This window comes from Vulpes lagopus, chromosome 23 (genome assembly GCF_018345385.1).
Source record: "Vulpes lagopus strain Blue_001 chromosome 23, ASM1834538v1, whole genome shotgun sequence".
Taxonomy (NCBI): domain Eukaryota; kingdom Metazoa; phylum Chordata; class Mammalia; order Carnivora; family Canidae; genus Vulpes; species Vulpes lagopus.
The window spans coordinates 40,016,137-40,036,966 of record NC_054846.1 but is presented as its reverse complement, the minus strand read 5'-3'; positions in this window follow the sequence as shown (position 1 = coordinate 40,036,966).

Below are 20,830 nucleotides of genomic sequence, written 5' to 3'. Positions count from 1 at the left end.
TAACATGGCAAAAGGACTTGGCAAATAAGATTAAGGTTACAGACCTTGAGATGAGGATTTAATCCTGGATGATCTGGGTGGACCCAACCTAATCCCATGAATCTTCAAAAGAAAAGAACATTTTACCTGCAGTTAGAGAGAATGAGATTACCAGTCATCTTAGAAATGGCAATAAAAAGGACTCACCACTCTCCGGCTAGTTCTGAGATGTAGGGGGACTTTAGGACCAAGGACAGCATCTAGCTGACAGCCAGCAAAGAGACCTCAGTCCTACAACCACACGGAACTCAATTCTGTCAATACTTGAATGAGCAAGGAAAGAGATTTTTCCGTAGAGCCTTCAGAAATATGCCAGCACCTTGATTTTAGCTCAAACAGAACAGCACTGGATCTCTGATCTATAGAACAACTCTACAATAATAACCTAGTATTGTTTTAAGCCACTAACTTTATAATAATTTGTTATGACAGCAGTAGAATACCAGTACAAAGGGGCTATACTCCAGCGGAAAATGAAAAATATAAACACATTAAAATGTGATGCAGCAAATAATTTAGGAGTGGAATAAAGAAAGTACTATGGGTATATTAATTTTCTGAGACTGCATAACAAAGTACCGTAGACTGGCTAGCTTAAACAGTAGAAATTTTTTTTCACCGTTTTTTAGAAATTTTTTTAAAGATTTTATTTATTCATGAGAGACTCAGAGAGAGAGAGAGAGAGAGAGAGGCGGAGACACAGGCAGAGGGAGAAGCAAACTCTCTGCAAGGAGCCCGATGTGGGACTCGATCCCGGGATCATGCCCTGAGCCGATGGCAGACACTCAAGCACTGAGCCACCCAGGTGTCCCTTTTTTTCACAGTTCTAAAATCTAGAAGTCCAAGATTAAGTTTCAATAGGTTTAGTTTCTTCTGAGTCCTCTCTCTTTGGCTCATAGACGGCTGGCTCCCCATTGTGTCCTCATCCTCACATGGTTTCTTTTGAGTGTGCACATGTTGGGGTCCTAATCTCCTCCCCATATAGGGACACTAGTATAGAGTGTATTAGAGCCCATCCATATGAATTTATTTTACCTTAATTACCTCTATAAAGGTCCCACCTCCATATACAGTCATATTCTAAGAGTTAAAATTTCAACATGTAAATTTGAGAGGGACACAATTTAGCGTACAATAGTGGGATCACTGAGCAAAGATTAACCTGAAAAAAAATTTATGGAGGAGATTATATACTTGATCAGTCTATTCTTCAGACCAAAAGAAAAAAAAAGCATTAAGCTTGAATGGGTTACCATATGCAAAGGCACTGGTCCTATAGAACTACTACTCTTTCTTTAATACAAACTTTGGATCAGAATACCAGAAGAATATATAGGTCAAAGTCAACGTCCCTGTACCTACTCTCTACCATCTGACCTCAAAGATTCAAATCACTGTTAATAGAGAGTCCTCTGTATTCTTACACTGGATTTTAATTCCATGCAAGCATGTATTTATTCCCCCCAAAACTTAACATTGCTGAAATACTTGATTTTTATAATTTGAAAATACATATTAGATTCATATCTCTGTAATTACAATAACTATATAGTATTTCATTTTAGGAATATACTATAATTTATTCAGTCCCATATTTTTTTGCTCCTACAAATAAAGCTGCAATCAACATTTCTTTACACCCCTAACTTTATCTATAGTTTATTAAACACTGAAATTAACAGATGCAAAAAAAAAAAAAAAAAGATTTGTTTTTGTTTTTGTTGTTGTTGTTCTTGTTTTACCACTGCCTTTAAAAATGGTTCTAAAAGTATGGTCCCTCAACTATCAGCATTAGTATCAATATCACTGGAAATTTGAAAATGCAAATTCTTAAGTCCCAGAGATCAGCTCAGACCTACCAAATCAGAAACTCTGCAAATGAAATCTGCAATTTGTGTTTTAACAAGCCCTCCAAGTGCTTCTGATGCATATTAAAATTTAATAATCACTGCTCTAATGTCTCTCACATTTCTCTCCTTGAGGATACCTCAGGCAGATCCCTTAGCTTCCTCCTATCATTCCATTTCACTACTGTTTTCAGGCATTAAAAAAATCTCACAGTTTAAGTAGAAAATTTGATTTCACAATCAATTCAAGGCCTACAATATGACTTAGCAAGTACAGAAAGGGAACATCATCTCTTCTTTCACTTTTTTTCTTTTATATTCCCAACTGACTAAGCTTTTTTTTTTTTTTTTTAAGATTTTATTTATTTGTTCATGACAGACACAGAGAGAGAGAGAGAGAGAGGCAGAGACATAGGCAGAAGGAGAAGCAGGCTCCTCGAGGGGAGCCTGATGTGGGACTTGATCCCAGCCCTTGGGGAATCACACCCTAAGCTGAAGGCAGATGCTCAACCACTGAGCCACCCCTGACTAAGCTATTTAAAAGTTTCTTTTACTGGGACACCTGGGTGGCTAAGTGGTTAAGCATCTGCCTTTGGTTCAGGGTGTGATCCCAGGTCCAGGATCAAGTTCCTCATCAGTCGGGCTCCTTGCAGGAAGCCTGCTTCTCTCTGCCTGTGTCTCTGCCTCTCTCTCTCTCTGTGACTCTCATGAGTAAATATAATCTTTTTTTAAAAAGAAAAATTCTTTTTCTTTTCTGAAATCCTAAGATCTAGGAGAAGAGTTAGAGAAAAGGGGAAGCCATCTCTGAAATGATTAGAGCTATTGTAATCCACCATCAGGATCCTCAGCATGGCAGTTACTCAAATGTGGATTTTTCTGGAAGACCCCCACAGGCATCTCTAGTTTGCACAATTCCAAGGTAGAGTGGTACAGTCTCTGGCTAACCTTTGTGGTTGCCTACTCCATCAGCCCCTTCCCCTGTCTCTCCAGCCCCTGACATTTGCAGCCCACAGCTAAGTAAAAGCATTCTCAATATGGGTACCATGTTGGATAGAGCAAGTCTAGTTCAATACGTTCAACACTGAAAATAAGAAGAAAGGATGGTAAGCCTTCCCTACCATCAGCCAACTTCCAGATTTAAGAATTCTCCAGGCATAAAGGACATAATGGTTTCTATGTTCATGACATCTTTTACCACCACTAGTGGGCCCAAATACTACAAGTCTTGAATTATTAGCTCCCCCAATTTTTTTACTATAAGAAGCAGGATGGGCCTACAAAATGCCTGCAGCTCAGCAAGCATCCCTGCTAGGAAATGTGATCTCAGTCTCTTATAATTTGAATGTCATTCTGATCACTACAAGCAGATCTTGTCATGCCCTCTTTCCCTGGATGGAAAGGAAAAGTTGTCTACAGCAAGAGTCAGAGGACCAATTTAAGTTTTCAAGTTCTGTTGATAAATGCATATGTAGGGGAGGGGCAGTTTTCCTTGAAGTAGTTATTATCTACTGTCTTCAAATTTGGAGCTTTATGAACTTCTGAAACACTAGAAAAATTTCCATCACATAGCCTATACTATTTCCTTGGTAATATATCTGAAGGATACATTCATGAATGTGGAATTGTTGGATTAGAAGGAATATACTTCTTGCTTTTATCTTTGGCAGACACTGTTAACTGGCTATCACAAAGCCATATTCAACCTACTCCTCCTTTACCATTTCTCACTAAAATCTTCACTGGAAGTGAAATATTTGTTTTCCAAATTTCCTTTGAATCTAGGAAGGGCTTTAGGACTCTATTTGGTCTTTGAAACATGAGCAAAAGTTTCTGAAGGAACACCTGAAGTTCCCTTTGTTTTCTTCAAAGCTGGCATAGCCCTTCTCTCTTTCACTTTTTCTCTGTTTTGGCATCAGAAAATGTATCTGAATCACCAACACTCATTTTGGGACCATGAGACGACAGGTATGAGATACAGGCAAAGAGAAATCACAGAAGAGCTGGCACTGATATCATTAACTTCTGACCCAGCAATTAACTTAATATTTCTTGACATGTAAGGAAAAATAAACCTTATTTATATAAGCCACTCTGATTTTCTGTTACTTTCAGCCAAAACATTCCTAAGTGATCCATCCATTGCCAGAAGCCTAACAAGTTGTATAATATCAGTCTGCTTGTGTTTATACCAACAGTATGTTTTCACCTACTATATCCCTACCAATACTAGTTATTAAAAGTTTTAGCCTCTACCAGTCCAATAGGTGAAAAGTGGCATCTCATATTCTTTCAATCTCCAAGGACAGAGATTTAATTTGTTTATTTTTTAATTAACTCACTTACTTGTAGAAAAATATTGCTGTCCACACAGTTTCCTAGACCTGTCAACCCTTGCCAGGATTAGTCATTAGTCAAAAAAAGTTTTTTTTGAAACACTTTAAATCATACTAATGAAAATGTATAAGCTGTAATAATAATAATAATAATAATAATACTTATTAGCCAATGATACACAGTCATCCTATCATATATTCTATGTCATAGACATGATACATACAAAAGTATCAGAACAGCAGATTTTAACACAAGTATTGTATATATGACTTGTCTTAGACAATGGGGAAAAATGTGACCTAAAGTCAATGAATAAACTTATCCTGTAAAAGTCCTCAAGATTTCTAAGGAATTTAGGACTCTATGTATCTTAAAGATTTACCTTCTCTTGATCCTCCTCAAATAGGAAAAACTCATAGGTTGATATTATTTGGTAGACCAAGCTATCATTGCCAAGATTTTAAGCTCCTACAGGCTAAAATTGGAATATTTTCTTGTTGCAAATTTTTAAATCAAATTAGATCATAAGGAAAAGTGTCTTTGAGTACCTTTTATCTTACTTTTATTGGTTACAGTGATATATGAGCTAAAAATATATTCAAAAAATTACAATTGATTTTCATGCCATTAGGCCAGAAATTAAACTTTTATACAATTAGTTATTATATCTATTCAATTTACTCATATTCAGAGAGTCAGCATTCATGTCAAAAATGTTTCCTAGCATACCCTATAAATAAACACAATTAATTCTCTAGTAGCAGTATTACTGTTTCCTTGGAATTTTGCATTATCTCATATTAACAACATATTGCATAAATTTGAGATGTCTGGAATATGATAATTTTGTAAGTGCGATAAGATTTTCTTAGTAATGTTATAATTACCACAATCAGAACCTCATCCTCGTTGATTGTGATGAGCATGCAATCAGCAACAACAATGTCAAAACTGCCTGCTGCAGCAGCAAATATCCAACCTAGATCATTAGTGGCAGTTCCTCTGCAAGATGTCTGTGAGGAAGTCAGGCCATCTATCTGAGCCCCTCCTCCATGAGCCTTTGTTACTTCAGAACTTGTCCTCCGGATCACCGGTACCTTGAGGAGGAGAGTCCTGGTAGGTACCTTGGATTACTAAATATTCTCCGAGTCCTTTAGGTCCCTCAGGGATGGGACCTACCCCTACTCCTTCCCATATAGTTTTCAAAAACGAGATCTCTGGATGGGGTTCTTCCCAATATTATGCTTCCAAAACCTCCACAGTGTACATCACAAGCTGGGTCTACAAAGCTCTCCACCATTTTAAAATTCCTCCAAGATTGTCATGTTTACCAGAAGGTGGTCTAAATTTGAAACATCCCTATTGAAACTAAATAGCCCAATTTTTAGCTCCTTCACTGGCATTACTGTTTTGCCCTATTTTTTCCTATGTTCTATTAATTCCCAATCCCCTCTCTACCTTAATTAATTAACAAAACAATAGGGTAAAATAGTAGAGAGTATCTGGGCTCAAATTTCCAATTTGGATATCTACTTTCTGTGTGACTGTGGGGAAATTGCTTAAACAGTTAGTAACTATTTCCTTATCCATAAAATGAGGATAATAACAGCATCTTCTTCATAGAGCTGTTTGAAAGAGTAAATGAGTTCATACCTACAGAGCCCATAGAAAATATCTGGCATGTGCAAAGTGTTCTATTAATATTATTAATATGTATCTTATTAATGATCTAATATACTATGAAGCCAATTATAAAACCCCCAAAATGTTATGGTTTGTACTAGAGGATGCTATGGAACTAACTGGAGAAGAAGAAGAAGGAAGAGAAAAGAGATCAGTGAACTAGGTATCAATGATGAGGAGAGTAAGAAGCAGGAGAAGCAATAGGCTAAAATATATGAAATTGTTATCTTTGTAGCTCAAAAATTGGTAATTTCTTATAGTTCAATCCCGTGGAAAAGACATTAAGCAAAAAGACTGAGATAAAAAAAAAGACTGAGATATTGTTGGACAAGAATGAACACCACATTGATGTCGGAGCCCTACTAGAACTGAAGAAAGATAAAAAGGAAAGCACCTGAGGGGGAAGGGTTTTTCTGAGAAAGAATAAAGAAAAAGAATTTTCAAATGCCTTAAATCCAGTAAACCAAATTGGGAAAGGAAGGATAATGGTGAACTAAAGCGAGGTGTGAACACCACATTTTGACTAAGTATACAGCAGCTCTTTGCCAGACTGTGAAGCCGTAGTATAGGATTAAAATTATGAAAAGGTGTTGGCAGTTCAACACTGGGATAAAGAGAACTTATAATGTTCAGGCCGCTTTTAGGAAAAGCTTATTCTTACTAAAAAGCATGTGAGTGCTATAACCAATTAAAACTGGGAAGTGTCTCATGATTATCGCTATTATCCTTCTGTTCAAAATAGATCCTTATTGTGTTAACAGAAAATCAAAATTCAGAGTAAATTCAATTTTAGCTCAATTTCCTGCCCTTTGAAGGTCTCAGAGAAATAACCCTTCCCTAGTCTCTCTCTTCCATAGAATCCAAACTCCTTACTCTCCTCCTCGTTGGCTTCAAAATTTGGCTCTTAGATCCCTCTTTAAATCTGTGTCCTACCGCTTCCCTTTTATTTGGCCCATCAACTTGAGAGACCATACAACCCACAGTTCAAACTAAAACAATTCTAAGAGTGAATATAAGTCTCTAAAATAATGGAACTGATATAAATATTAATTTCCTGCTGAAAATTTGGTTTTATTATACAACTAGACATAAAAATTATTCTATTTAAAAACTTTTGAAAATTAAAATTCTACTTAAAAAAGTAGAGATAACATATGCAAATGTACAGAAAGGAGGAAACTCCTTTATCTCGACTATTAGAATATTAAAAAATGACAAACAGCATAAATATTACGGGTACATATGCAAATAGTTTTTAATCGTATTCTTAGGCGTAGCTATCCCCCAACCATACCACTGCTAGTTCTGTAAAGAACATGTTTTTAATTGTCTTATGATTTAGGATTTTTATAAAATTACCTGCAATCCTCCTCAAAACAAAACAGATATTAAAAATTTGAAACTGTTGATATCATCAGTAGAATCTTTTCTGTAATCACAATACTTTTCATTAAGAAAACATTCTCTCTACAGAACTGGGGTAACCAATAAGCTCAAAGGAAATTCTTCTAAACATAGGATATTCTCAATTCTAATCTTTTGTTATTTAAACAAGTAAATATTCCATCGTAAATATTTTTGTAAGTGGATCTTTCTTACCTACAGCCAGAGAATTCATCTTTGTTTTTTTTTTTAATTAATTTTTATTGGTGTTCAATTTACCAACATACAGAAAAACACCCAGTGCTCATCCCATCAAGTGTCCACCTCAGTGCCCGTCACCCATTCCCCTCCAACACCCGCCCTCCTCCCCTTCCACCACCCCTAGTTCCTTTCCCCGAGTTAGGAGTCTTTATGTTCTGTCTCCCTTCCTGATATTTCCCAACATTTCTTCTCCCTTCCCTTATATTCCCTTTCACTATTATTCATATTCCCCAAATGAATGAGAACATACACTGTTTGTCCTTCTCCGATTGACTTATTTCACTCAGCATAATACCCTCCAGTTCCATCCACGTTGAAGCAAATGGTGGGTATTTGTCGTTTCTAATTGCTGAGGAATATTCCATTGTATACATAAACCACATCTTCTTTATCCATTCATCTTTCGATGGACACCGAGGCTCCTTCCACAGTTTGGCTATTGTGGCCATTGCTGATAGAAACATCGGGGTGCAGGTGTCCCGACGTTTCATTGCATCTGAATCTTTGGGGTAAATCCCCAACAGTGCAATTGCTGGGTCGTAGGGCAGGTCTATTTTTAACTCTTTGAGGAACCTCCACACAGTTTTCCAGAGTGGCTGCACCAGTTCACATTCCCACCAACAGTGTAAGAGGCTTCCCTTTTCTCCGCATCCTCTCCAACATTTGTTGTTTCCTGCCTTGTTAATTTTCCCCATTCTCACTGGTGTGAGGTGGTATCTCATTGTGGTTTTGATTTGTATTTCCCTGATGGCAAGTGATGCAGAGCATTTTCTCATGTGCATGTTGGCCATGTCCATGTCTTCCTCTGTGAGATTTCTCTTCATGTCTTTTGCCCATTTCATGATTGGATTGTTTGTTTCTTTGGTGTCGAGTTTAAGAAGTTCTTTATAGATCTTGGAAACTAGCCCTTTAACTGATACTTCATTTGCAAATATCTTCTCCCATTCTGTAGGTTGTCTTTTGGTTTTGTTGACTGTATCCTTTGCTGTGCAAAAGCTTCTTATCTTGATGAAGTCCCAATAGTTCATTTTTGCTTTTGTTTCTTTTGCCTTTGTGGATGTATCTTGCAAGAAGTTACTGTGGCCGAGTTCAAAAAGGGTGTTGCCTGTGTTCTCCTCTAGGATTTTGATGGACTCTTGTCTCACATTTAGATCTCTCATCCATTTTGAGTTTATCTTTGTGTATGGTGAAAGAGAGTGGTCCAGTTTCATTCTTCTGCATGTGGATGTCCAATTTTCCCAGCACCATTTATTGAAGAGACTGTCTTTCTTCCAATGGATAGTCTTTCCTCCTTTATCGAATATTAGATGACCATACATTTCAGGGTCCACTTCTGGGTTCTCTATTCTGTTCCATTGATCTATGTGTCTGTTTTTGTGCCAGTACCACACTGTCTTCATGACCACAGCTTTGTAGTACAACCTGAAATCTGGCATTGTGATGCCCCCAGCTATGGTTTTCTTTTTTAAAATTCCCCTGGCTATTCGGGGTCTTTTCTGATTCCACACAAATCTTAAAATAATTTGTTCTAACTCTCTGAAGAAAGTCCATGGTATTTTGTTAGGGATTGCATTAAACGTGTAAATTGCCCTGGGTAACATTGACATTTTTACAATATTAATTCTGCCAATCCATGAGCATGGAATATTTTTCCATCTCTTTGTGTCTTCCTCAATTTCTTTCAGAAGTGTTCTATAGTTTTTAGGGTATAGATCCTTCACCTCTTTGGTTAGGCTTATTCCTAGGTATCTTATGCTTTTGGGTGCAATTGTAAATGGGATTGACTCCTTAATTTCTCTTTCTTCAGTCTCATTGTTAGTGTATAGAAATGCCATTGATTTCTGGGCATTGATTTTGTATCCTGCCACGCTACCAAATTGCTGTATGAGTTCTAGCAATCTTGGGGTGGAGCTTTTGGGTTTTCTATGTAGACTATCATGTCATCGGCAAAGAGGGAGAGTGTGACTTCTTCTTTGCCAATTTGAATGCCTTTAATATCTTTTTGTTGTCTGATTGCTGAGGCGAGGACTTCCAGAACTATGTTGAACAGCAGTGGTGAGAGTGGACATCCCTGTCTTGTTCCTGATCTTAGGGGAAAGGCTCCCAGTGCTTCCCCATTGAGAATGATATTTGCTGTGGGCTTTTAAGATGTCGAGGAAAGTTCCCTCTATCCCAACACTCTGAAGGGTTTTGATCAGGAATGGATGCTGTATTTTGTCAAATGCTTTCTCTGCATCTAATGAGAGGATCATATGGTTCGTGGTTTTTCTCTTGCTGATATGATGAATCACATTGATGGTTTTACGAGTGTTGAACCAGCCTTGTGTCCCTGAGATAAATCCTACTTGGTCATGGCGAATAATTTTCTTAATGTGTTGTTGGATCCTATTGGCTAGTATCTTGTTGAGAATTTTTGCATCCATGTTTATCAGGGATATTGGTCTGTAATTCTCCTTTTTGGTGGGGTCTTTGTCTGGTTTCAGAATTAAGGTGATGCTGGCCTCATAGAACGAATTTGGAAGTACTCCATCTCTTTCTATCTTTCCAAACAGCTTTAGTAGAATAGGTATGATTTCTTCTTTAAATGTTTGATAGAATTCCCCTGGGAAGCCATCTGGCCCTGGACTCTTGTGTCTCGGGAGGTTTTTGATGACTGCTTCAATTTCCTCCCTGGTTATTGGCCTGTTCAGGTTTTCTATTTCTTCCTGCTCCAGTTTTGGTAGTTTGTGGCTTTCCAGGAATGCGTCCATTTCTTCTAGATTTCCTAATTTATTGGCGTACAGCTGTTCATAATATGTTTTTAAAATCGTTTGTATTTCCTTGGTGTTGGTAGTGATCTCTCCTTTCTCATTCATGATTTTATTAATTTGAGTCTTCTCTCTCTTCTTTTTAATAAGGTTGGCTAATGGTTTATCTATCTTATTAATTCTTTCAAAGAACCAACTCCTGGTTCTGTTGATCTGTTCCACAGTTCTTTTGGTCTCGATATCATTTAGTTCTGCTCGAATTTTAATTAACTGTCTTCTTCTGCTGGGGGTGGGGTCCATTTGTTGCTTTTTCTCTAGTTCCTTTATGTGTAAGGTGAGCTTTTGAATTTGAGTTCTTTCCAGTTTTTGAATGGATGCTTGTATTGCGATGTATTTCCCCCTCAGGACTGCTTTTGCTGCATCCCAAAGATTTTGAACGGTTGTATCTTCATTCTCATTAGTTTCCATGAATCTTCTCAATTCTTCCTTAATTTCCTGGTTGACCTTTTCATCTTTTAGCAGGATGGTCCTTAAACTCCACGTGTTTGTGGTCCTTCCAAACTTCTTGTTGTGATTAAGTTCTAATTTCAAGGCATTATGGTCTGAGAATATACAGGGGACTATCCCGATCTTTTGGTTTCAGTTCAGACCCAATTTGTGACCCAGTATGTGGTCTATTCTGGAGAAAGTTCCATGTGCACTTGAGAAGAATGTGTATTCAGTTGAGTTTGGATGTAAAGTTCTGTAGATATCTGTGAAATCCATCTGGTCCAGAGTATCATTTAAAGCTCTCGTTTCTTTGGATATGTTGTGCTTAGAAGACCTATCTAGTATAGAGAGAGCTAGATTGAAGTCACCAAGTATAAGTGTATTATTATCAAAGTATTTCTTCAGTTTGGTTATTAATTGGTTTAAATATTTGGCAGCTCCCACATTCGGGGCATATATATTGAGGATTGTTAAGTCCTCTTGTTGGATAGATCCTTTGAGTATGAGATAGTGTCCCTCTTCATCTCTCACTAGAGTCTTCGGGGTAAATTTTAATTTATCTGATATGAGGATGGCTACCCCTGCTTTCTTTTGAGGACCATTTGAATGGTAAATGGTTCTCCAACCTTTTATTTTCAGGTTGTAGGTGTCCTTCTGTCTAAAATGAGTCTCTTGTAGACAGCAAATAGATGGGTCCTGCTTTTTTATCCAGTCTGAAACCCTGCGCCTTTTGATGGGGTCATTAAGCCCGTTCACGTTCAGAGTTACTATTGAGAGATATGAGTTTAGTGTCATCATATCTATTCAGTCCTTGTTTTTGTGGATTGTTCCACTGAACTTCTTCTTAAAGGGGAATTTTAAGAGTCCCCCTTAAAATTTCTTGCAGAGCTGGTTTGGAGGTCACATATTCTTTCAGTTCCTGCCTGTCTTGGAAGCTCTTTATCTCTCCTTCCATTTTGAATGAGAGCCTTGCTAGATAAAGTATTCTTGGTTGCATGTTCTTCTCATTTAGGACCCTGAATATATCCTGCCAGCCCTTTCTGGCCTGCCAGGTCTCTGTGGAGAGGTCTGCTGTTACCCTAATATTCCTCCCCATAAAAGTCAGGGACTTTTTTTCTCTTGCTGCTTTAAGGATCTTCTCCTTATCTTTGGAATTTGCAAGCTTCACTATTAAATGTCAAGGTGTTGAACGGTTTTTGTTGATTTTAGGGGGGGGGTCTCTCTATTTCCTGGATCTGAATGCCTGTTTCCCTTCCCAGATTCGGAAAGTTTTCAGCTAGGATTTGTTCAAATACATATTCTGGCCCTCTGGCTCTTTCGGCGCCCGTGGGAACCCCAATTAAACGTAGGTTATTCTTCCTCAGGCTGTCATTTATCTCCCTTAATCTATCCTCATGGTCTTTTAATTGCCTGTCTCTTTTTTCCTCAGTTTCCCTCTTTGCCATCAACTTGTCTTCTATGTCACTCACTCGTTCTTCCACCTCGTTAAGCCTCGTCGTTAGGACTTCTAGCTTGGATTGCATCTCATTTAATTGATTTTTAATTTCTGCCTGATTGGATCTAAATTCTGCAGTCATGAAGTCTCTTGAGTCCTTTATGGTTTTTTCTAGAGCCACCAGTAGCTGTATAATAGTGCTTCTGAATTGGCTTTCTGACATTCAATTGTAATCCATATTTTGTAACTCTGTGGGAGAGAGGGCTGTTTCTGATTCTTTTTTTTGAGGTGAGGTTTTCCTTCTAGTCATTTTGCTCAGTGCAGAGTGGCCAAAAACAAGTTGTATTGGGAAAAGGAGAAAAAGAGAGAGAAGGAAAGAAAAGAGAAAAAGAAAAAAGAGAAAGAAGAAAAAAAAGGGGGGGGGGAAGAGAAGAAAAAGAAAGAAAAAGAAAGAAAAAGAAAGAAAGGAGAAAGAAAAGGGGGGGTGGCGTGGGGGAAGCAATCAGAAATCAAGAAGAAAGAAAGAAAAAAAAAGCAAAAAACAAAAACAAAAAAAACAAAAACAAAAACAAAAATACACGGGGGAGTATCTTCCGATTCTGTATACTTTAAGTCCCTTGACTTCCCCTGGAACTGGTCCGTCTAGCTGGTCTTCTGCGGGAGGGGCCTGCTGTGCTGATTCTCAGGTGTTAGCACTTGGGGGAGCTGCTCTGCCCCTGCCTGGTGCAGGGCTCAGTGGGGGTTGTTTACCCCGTGAGGCCCCGGGAGGAAGCCACAGTGGCGGGGGCAGCTCTGGGACCCTGGAGTCAGCTCCCGCAGTAGCTCCGGGGCTCTCCGTCTGCAGGGCCTGGGGGCTCCCGGGCGGGGCCGCTGATCTGCTCAGCTCCAGGCAGGGGCCTCCTTGCTGTCCTGGGCCCTCCCGGCCTCTGCCTGTCCCTGGGGGAGGCCGGATCCTGGGCTGTGTCCCTGCGCCCTGTGCTCCGCGGCCTGCGCTGTCGGATTCGCGCTCCCGCCCCGCAGCCCCCTCCGCGGAGCCGCCGCCCGAGCCCCTCCGAGCTGCTCCGGGTCCCGCCGAGCGCTGCAGCCCTTAGGGAGCTCGGCGCACTCTCCCGGGGCGCAGGTGCCTGTTACTGTCCCAGGGAGCCCGAGGGCGTCCCCGCCTTTCTGGGGATCCTGCTCCAATTCCCGGGGAGCCCCTTTCCGCGGGGAAGGTCGGTGCAGCTCCTGCTCCTCCGGGACGGGGCTCTCCTGTCCTGGGGACACTCGCCCCGGCCTCAGCCCGGCTCCTCGGGGCCCCTCCCCCTTGGAGGCCTTTTGTGTCTTTATTTCTTTTTCCCCGTCTTCCTACCTTGATAGAAGCGCGAACTCTTCTCACTGTAGCGTTCCAGCTGGTCTCTCTTTAAATCTCAGGCCGAATTCGTAGATTTTCAGGATGATTTGAATGTTTTCTAGGTAATTTGTTGAGGACAGGTGACCTGGAGACCCTGCTCTTCCGCCGTCTTGCCCCGCCCCCCCGAGAATTCATCTTTGAAAACACATTTTTACATGAGACATTTATCAAGGATGGCATCTCTATTTATAATTATTTTAGATGTTTTGCCAAATTTAGATCTTACAAAATTACAGGCCTTCTCCATATCATTCCACTTGATTCAAGAGGCAGAAAAACTGGGCCTCGATTTGAGGTTCAAAACCATAATCACTCAGTGGAAATTCTAGATAGCTTTCTTCTGTCCTTAAGATTTTTCATATCGTGCTTTAAAAGAGACACGCAACGTGAGAAGCTCCTACCTGCCTCGGTTCATTGATTGCAGAGGAAGCTAGACAATATCACAAAGAAATTCAGGAGGCTGGGAATATGATGATTTAAAACAGAGCAGCCCTAGACAGAATAATGGCCTTTTGAGGTTGTAGATATGCATTTTAGGGGGAAAAATGCTGTATGTTCATCCCTATGGATTTTTATGAGACCTTTAATATTATTATAAAGAACTGAAAAAACAATGAAAGTAATTGATTTGGATAATACCCCCATATCTGGTTCTTTAGATTAGGGATGGAATCTGTTCTCCTGGTTTAGTTAGGCACTCTTGGATTTAGGCTTAGAAGTCTACAAATTCTGATTATAATTATTCTCCTAGTATTTGTCTGAATGGCACGATTCAAATGTGTGTCTCCAGGACCTTACATGTTTACTGCCACTGTCCTATCAAGTGATTAAAAAAAAAATTATCATCTTACAAACAACAATAACAACAACAAAACCTGACATACGTAGCAGTTGAAATGACTGAGCAGCAGCAACTTGCTATGGAGTCATGACTCTACAAAAGTTTATACAGATGCTGATTGATTGTTTCCCCGTATGATAATGATCTACCTATTTCCCAGCTTGGGCTGAAGATTGACAAATAAAAGTGGGGAATGGAGACCATCTGTGTCACTATAACTGAGATAAGACTCTATGTCCCCTATGTCAACATGACTTAACTTGTTTGCTTCAAGAAATATGCCAAGGAAAAATAAGGCTAAATAAACCTATAACCTCCGTGTTTGTTTCTGGAAATTCCCACAGATCAATTTATTGGAAGCAAGAAACTGCTTATCTGAGAAACCAGTCGCTTAGCAAGGTTTATTTATCAAGATTTTGCATCATGACCCTTGTTTCCCTATGTCCACCAATTCTAAACTATTATATCATTAACCTTGTTTAAACCCAATTAGTTCCCTATCTTTAAAGACCTTAAACAACTTCAGCTTGCCAAACAAAACTCTATCACTATTACACTTCTGACCTCTCCTTTCTGCAAGAATGCTAAGTCTCTATTAAGGTGGTATACTCCTTCACCAGAGAAAGTTCTAATATCTATTTTATTTATATAATAATAATATTACATACAGTAATAAAATTATAATAATACTTATTATGTTTAATATTTGCTTACAGGTTGTCTGGTGATGTTTTCTAGAATTCGACATATCCTATCATATTTCCTTGGTCATCAGTCTCCTATCCTCCAATGGCATTGCTCTCCTTAATCCTAAAACATCCGATACATCCTCCCCTCTCCTTTCTCCTTTGAGGGATGCCTGCTTGTTTTATTTCAAAAAAAAAACCCTACAATTAATCAAAATATAACTTTTAAAGCTTCCACTGTCCAATCTATCAGCCTACCAGGATCTGTACCAGCCTGCCCGAACCCTAATATTGTCTTTTTGGGCTTTCTCCTTATTAGAGCAGACATCCTTCAATGCTCGTCTCTGGCCAACCCCTCCAGATGCACTGAAACTCATCTTACCTCATGGAACCAAGAGCTTCTCACCTACAACTGCTAGTAAGTGACAGAGCCAAGATTTTAACTCAGGGTGAAATTCAAAGTCCAGGGGGTTTCCATGATTTCACATTGTACTCTCTGATCACTTTTTTTTACAACTCTCTTGCTCGTGTCCCTGCAGTTTTCCTGGCCTTCTTGTTGTTCCTCAAATGCACCCAGCAAGCTCCTGCCTTAGGCATTTACACTTGCTCTTGCCTCAGCCTAGAACCTTCTTCCTTAGAATGCTACGGAACTTGCTCTGTCACATTCTTAAGTTCTCATCTCAAATGTTACTTACCATGTTGGTTCTCTCTGGCTATACTATAAAAATGGTACTTCGTGCTTTTATTCTCTATATACTAAACATGTTTTATTTTTATTCATAACATTAATCACTGCTGGATGCATTTTACAATTATCTGTCTACTTGATTATTATCTTTCTTCCTCCATGAGAACATGGCTCCCCACAAGCAAGGATTTTGTCTTTTAGTTACTTCTGTATCCTCTGTATCTAGAACTGTGCTTGGCACAGAAAAGGTAAATGATAAATATGAGTAGATCAATGATGCCTCTTGGCCATATTTTTCATGATAATTTTCATTTCTGTTAGATATCTTTATGAACAATATATCTGACAACTCATTTCAAAAGTATCAGGGTAGAAAGAAATTTGTTACTATTACAATAAGTGCCCCCTTTTATTTCATACTAGTTCCCATTACTTTTTCCATAAACACTCCAATCTATAAAAAATACATTATAATAAAGAGTATATTTATTAAACTTGAATAAATAGGAATTTTTCATCTGACTGAATATTATTACTCACAAAAATGGCAATGGTGAGAGTAATGGCATTTGAGCCAGTCCTCTGAGCCCCGAGTTCCCAAAGGGAAATGTGAACAGGGCCACATAATGCCTACCCATCTAGTGGGTTACACTACAGAAGAGAAACCCTGACCTTAGGGACCTCTCATCTCCTATAATGCACAATAAGTCAGACTGGCTTGTCCAGAGGGAGACATTACTATAACAGACAATAAACACGCTTGTCTGTGCTCCAGAAGAAGATATCATCTCCCATCTTTTTTTTTTTTAATCTCCCATCTTGTAAAGCTGTTCACTATATACACATCCCCAAAAAGCTAGTGTGTAAAAATAGCAGTAATGCATTTGCTCACGAGATACACAGAAATGAGAGACACCTAAGGAGAATTGTGTCTCCACAGGCACAATTTAACATTTCCAAACACATGTAGCAACAAAATTTCTGAGGCACCTTGAGAGTTCTTTACTCAAGCTTTTTTTCCCAACATTCCTCCACAATACCGGTTGCCTTTCTCCTATTTATTAATTATACTATAAATTGCCTACTCTGGGAAACTCCCATGATGTCCTGAGGTTGAAACAGGTGGCCCTGGCTTCCACAGAATTCTGAACACCCCCTAACTACCACATCACACGTTGCTCTGTATTTTAATGGTCCTATTAATTGTCTTTTACCCTCTAAGCCATAGCTCTCCTGAGGGCAGAAGCTGTGATTTATTAATGTGCTCCTAGAAACTTAAAACAGGATTTGACCCCTTGTTAATTCTCACTAAATATTTTATCTTAAGAATGTGGAATAGTTAGAGATATTTATATCACAATTCTTAACTCCTTATTAAAGTTAGAAATTAGGCAAAATATTTCCTGACATGCATCTTCATGAAGGAGTGACATTTCAGTTAACTCAGAAAAAAGCAGGTAAAAATTCCAATTGAAAAGAATTAAAGGAATTTGATAAAAAGTTGATGTAACTAAAATTAAGCCGTCAGGTTAGCATAAGGAAATATATTTTAATAGTCTGTCGCAATGTTCCATTAGTTATCCAGGAACCCTAGATAAGCAGATCCTAGTACAAGGAAACTATACCTTTTAACACTAGACAAAATCTGACGATTATCAAATTAAAGAATGCTCTGTTCTAGAACATACTTACATTTTCTGGGACAGTCTTACATTTTCTGAGAAATAGAAGGTGAAAAAAATTTTTTTGTCTTATATGCTCTGATATATTTAGTTAAATCTAGGCAAATAGTTCTTTTTTTCTGGTTCCTTTCCTGAAATAGGAATCTCATGAGAGTTTCTTCTAGAAATACTATGTAATTAATTGTGTTATATTAAAGACAAGTACACTGCATGCTAAGCACTATTGAAAATAAAACTTCTACAGTAAAAGTAAACTCAAAACTTACATTTACTTACTTACATTTAAACTTACATTTTAATTTACCATTGAAACAAAGTCACCTGATGAACCTAATAGCTCATTATTTCAATTAAGGGTTTTTTTCCCAAAAAGGTAGAAAATTTTGTTCTCCTTTAAGGATTTATATTGTACCGGGAAAAATCTACTATTAAATCAGTTAAAATGAAAATCTCCAATTAAAACAATGCATCTAAAAAAATAAAATTAAAACAATGCATCTTTTAGAAATCATAGCTGCCAGAAATTTCAGAATCCTACTGGGTCTTGAAATTATTCATTCCTCTCCTTACTCTCCAGGCATCTTGAATTTCTATACTTTTAAATAATTTCTCTGACAATGCCATACAGCACTAAGGGTGAAATGGCAACAAAATAGCTGTGAAGTGGTATTTTGAATGACAATGCAAAAGCTCAACATTAGTTGGGATTCAGCCAAATGATCATAGGATAGAAAAGTGACATTCTTTCCTTATTAATTAGGGAGTTCTAATATTGCACAGTATTTTAGGAATTTGAATAATAATTTTTATGAAAAATGTCAATGCAGATGCTAGTTTCCAAAGTTTTCCCACCAGTATTGTTTCAATGGTGAGATCATTCTAAAATCCCACAGTGTGAAATATTATGTTAAAATAGTCAACAATATATTTTAGCCCACTTATTTGTATTCTGAACAACAAAAGGAAATGTGAAGGTTATTTAATTATGACAATTAAAAGTGAATAGTGGCTCAGTGGTTGAGTGTCTGCGCTTGCCTCAGGTTGTGATCCCAGGGTCCCCAGATGGAGTCTTGCATCAGGCTCCCCATGGGAAGAAGCTGTCTATAGGTCTGCGTCTCTGTGTGTGTGTCTCATGAATAAATAAATAAGACCTTTTTTTAAAAAGTGAATATTGGGCAGCCCCAGCGGCTCCCTAGTTTAGCACCGCCTTCAGCCCAGGGTCTGATCCTGGAGACGCAGGATCGAGTCCCACGTCAGGCTCCCTGCATGAGGCCTGCTTCTCCCTCTGCCTGTGTCTCTGCCCCGCCCCCCTCTCTCCCTCCCTCTGTGTCTCTCATGAATAAATAAAATCTTTTTTTTTAAAGTGAATATTGAGAAAAATATTTTAGACATTTGTGCAACTCTCATTTATCTGGTTAAATACACTTGCTTCTACATAATTTAGTTTAATAAACATGGTCTGTACCTAAAATCTTTGTAATTGGTTCCTTTCATAATCTCCTGAGATTATAGATATCATATGTAGTTAAAAACATCAACAATAATAACTAGTAGAAACAACTAAATTGAGCCCAGTATACTACCTTTCCATATAATTAGCATTACTTAGACACACTAAGAGTTTCTTATCAAGGTAATAGCTATCAGTCTAATAAAGAAGCCATTAGTATATGAATAAAGGATACAGTTAATTCTACTAATTTGTTAAATTTCATTTGTTCTTAAATATAAATGAGATTTTATTTATTTTTTTAAGATTTTATTTATTTATTCATGAGAGACACACATGAAGAGAGAGGCAGAGACCTAGGCAGTGGGAGAAGCAGGCTCCTCGTGAGGAGCCAGATGTGGGACTGGATCCCACGACTCCGGGATCGTGCCCTGAGCCGAAGGCAGACTCTCCACCGCTGAGCCACCCAGGCATCCCATAAATGAGATTTTAAATACATATTCACAGTGCTTTGATCTGAAAAAAATTATTAATACTTAAATCAGTAACTATTGCATATATATGTGATTTAAAATCTGATGGCTGAGCAAAATACACAATGTACCAGGGCACCTGGGTGGCTCAGTGGTTGAGCATCTGCATTTGGCTCACTCAGGTCATGATCCCAGGCTCCTGGGATTGAGTCCTTCATCGGGCTCCCTGCATGGAGCCTGCTTCTCTCTCTGCCTGTGTCTCTGCCTCTCTGTCTGTGTCTCTCATGAATAAATAAATAAAATCTTTAAAAAAAATACACAATATACAAGCAGCACTAAAGCTAACCTTTTGGCATTTTGAGCAGAATACATCATTCTAGGTTTCTCTTTCACAATAGCTTATGTAAAATTATTAATGAAAATAGTCATTGGGTAACAGTCAATGACACTCTGTGCCAGACTCCGTCCCAAGCATTTTATGAACATAACCATATTTGAGCTTCACAAAAAACACTACAGGTAATTATTATCATTCCCATTTCACATGGTGATGAAACTGGATCTCTCAGAAAGAGCCATGACTAGGAATACACAGGAAGTGGGATTCTGAGCAGTGATTCTGATCCAGGTCTGACTGGGCACTGAGCCACATACTACAAGCCATTGGCTAGTCTCCTCTCCAATTTTTCTTCGGTTGGCATTTTAACTGTATGCCAATCAAGTCCTAACGTGGCCACTATGTTCATAGCTTGCCATTCATAGTAGCTTTGGGTGACCTTGGGTACATTAGTTATATGGCATAACTGTTGAGACAGCCCTGCAAGAGTAACATGAAGAGGCAGGATGTTGACACTCCCTCCCATTTAGAGTCATCAGATTTAGCACATAAGAATACAGGATTTCAGATAGAATTTGAACTTCAAATATCACCTGGAACATACTTCTACTAAAAATTATCTGTTGTTTATCTCAAATTCAAATTTAGCGAGATATCTTGCATTATACCCAGCTACCTACCTACTCCCATTCACCCCCACAAATAGTCTCAATAGTAATGGTAGCTCAGATTCCAAATGAAGCTTTTGAAAATACATTCGCATTAATTTTTTAAAACCATAACTGAAGATACCATGGTTGGGGAACCCAAAGCCTATGGAGAAAAATAGTGCTGAAAGACAAAAGACCATGTGTAAATTTATAAGACAAATTCATTTTACTTGTACTGAAACAAAAAAGAAATACTAAACAATGTTTAGAATATATCAATGGGATGTTAAATATCTTCACAATGTAATAATGAATACCGAGAAGCTGCTTTCATTCATTTATTTTGAGATTTAATGGGAGAAGAAGGATGCTATTATAGTAGTATTTATAAAAGACTTGTATAGGGACGCCTGGA